The following is a 2,500-nucleotide window of genomic DNA, read 5'->3' as shown; positions in this document are numbered from 1 at the left end:
GTTTCTCCTCTCACACACAACCTCATTCAAGGTCTTTCACACATTCACTCTTTCTCCTCATGTCTACCCACCCACGCCCCCAAAAAGCAAACAATAACACACTTTATTTTATTTTTTATTTAACAAACACACACTCTCACACAAACCCCATCTTCCCTCGCAGCCCATCCAGGTCTCCGTTTGAAGTCGCGCCGCGCTTTGATAAGCACTTCCTCCAAGGTCGTCCGTCACGGCCAGATGATCCGCAAGGTCACGTGTGTTGATCTTACCCTTTTCCTCGTCTGGCGCCTCCGCCCGCCCCCCCCCTCCTCTCATTCCTCATGCATTTTAATTGGTGCCCTGCCTCTGAGATATTCAGCATTTTTGGGAAAGTTGAACAAGCATCAAAGCCACAGAAAGAAGACGGGGCGGAGTGGGGGGGGTGGGGGAGGGGGGTATTGAAGAGCGTTGTTACCATATAGCTGCCTGGGCGCGAGGCATTCCAGAGAGGAATCAGTCGACCCATCCTTAGACAGCATTCCTTGGCATGGGCTTGCTGTGTGCTGCAGACCCACAAGAAGGGCGCTTTGTTAGAGGACTCGCTCAGACACTCCTCTCCCTCTCTCTCTCTCTCTCTCTCTCTCCCACTCTGTCTCTCTCTCGCTCGCTCGCTCGCTCTTTCTACCTCTCTCTCTCTCACTTTCTCTCTTTCTCTCTCTCTCTCTCTGCCTCTCTCTCTCTGCCTCTCTCTTTCCTCTATTTCTCTCTCTTTCTTTCTCTCTCTCTCTCTCTCTCTCTCTCTCTCTCTCTCTCTCTCTCTCTCTCTCTCTCTCTCTCTCTGTCTCTCTCTTTCTCTCAGAGACCCCCACATACACACACACACACAGTCGGTGACACACACATTACACTTGCATAGGGTTGCAAAAGGGTGGAAAATTTCCGGTAAATTCCGGAAACGTTCCAGAAATTTTCCAAGGAAAGTTAAGCTTGGGATATGTGGACATTTTGACCTTTTTTGTAGCCTAAAATCTTTGTGAAAAAGCTTTTTTCAACAATTTATTTTATTTTGACCCTGACTTGGTGTCCAGTGACCCCCTACTAACTGTTGAGGATTCGTCACACAACCAGTCTGCAGTGTGAAAGGGAGAGACGACTCCTTGACTCTCTCAGCTCACAACCGTAATTCCAACACCAGACAGGGTTGCTGTTGTGTGACGAACTCTCAAGCCGAGATTAAACTAACCACCCTCGGGGAGCGGTGGCCCAATAGGCCGCTCCCTCTGGGATCCGGCCATACTCAGATCTGGTGAGACCACCGTTTCCTGGTGGGCAGCTGCACCGGAACATGATGCATTAGACCGCTACACCACAGGACACCCTTATAACTTAAATGTAGCCTAGTTGGGGGAAAAAACTTAAAATGCAATTCTAGATCTTGCAGCATGATCTTGGTTAAAACAACCTGATTTAATACAGATTCAGTAGACTTTCATCCCTATACTGTGCATTCCTCCATCACATGTGCAGTGCATTCTTCCATCACATGCACAGCTAATTCCCAGCATCCTGCACACTGAGAGCAGTAGAATCCATTCAAGTTCTACTCACAAGTAGATTAAGCAAAAAATGACATTTTTAACATTTGTATTAGAAATATTTGTGCACATGTCTGCTTATGACAAAACAAAATGTTTATATTTATGTCTGTTTATGACAAGGTAAATACAGTTGGTATGGCAGTTCCTGTTAATTCCCGTTAATTTCCATAAATTCTTGTTGATTTCCATGGAAAGTTTCTAACATCATTTTGGCTTTGCGGCAGAGCAGATGGAAGGGCATGATGTGTTTGTGCCGGGAGATGGGGGGGTGTACGATGAGATGAAACAGTTGTCTGTTTGTGGGGAGGGGGGGGGCGGGGGGGGGGATCAATATGGTAGAATGGTTCCCAGCTGATAAGTGAGTTTGAACATGAGAACAGACTCATGTAATCTATTTCTCTCTCTCTCTCTCTCTCTCTCTCTCTCTCTCTCTCTCTCTCTCTCTCTCTCTCTGTGGGAGAGCCACCTGGTGTTTTGATCATCACACAGCTTTATTCTTCTCTCCTCCCTCACTTCTCTTGGCTCTCGTCCCTGCTCTTGTCCAGCAGATAAGCCCAGGACACAGATGCATGTACCGCAGAGTTTCACCACTCTCTCTTTCTCTCTCTTTCTCTCTCTCTCTCACTTCTTTCTCTCCCTCACTTTTACTCATCCCTTTTCTCTCTCTCTCTCTCTCCTTATCTCCTGTCCTCGACGCAGCCTTCAGATGTCTGTGAACAGGCTGGTGGTGTCGGAGCATGAATAACGGTGTGAGTGTGTGAGGAGCGAGGTGATAGAGATTAGAGACTCCTCCCATACAGGCGCTGGGCGTGCGGTTCACCTTCACCCTCCGACTAGCGCGTCTCCATCGCCGGAATCGAGAACAAACGTCTTCTCATTTTTGTTGTCAGAAATGTACCGCTGTGAAATATCAGGAATGATCT

General features: G+C 47.6%; 1 protein-coding gene across 1 annotated transcript in view; it reads left to right on the top strand.

Annotated features, from left to right (window-relative positions):
• Positions 1–2,500, top strand: part of lrp4 (low density lipoprotein receptor-related protein 4) — a 95,737-nt gene that overhangs the window by 71,056 nt on the left and 22,181 nt on the right. The window lies entirely within an intron of this gene.

This window comes from Borostomias antarcticus (genome assembly GCF_949987555.1).
Source record: "Borostomias antarcticus genome assembly, chromosome: 4".
In the NCBI taxonomy this organism is placed as follows: Eukaryota; Metazoa; Chordata; class Actinopteri; order Stomiiformes; family Stomiidae; genus Borostomias; species Borostomias antarcticus.
This window is presented reverse-complemented; position numbering and strand designations above follow the sequence as displayed.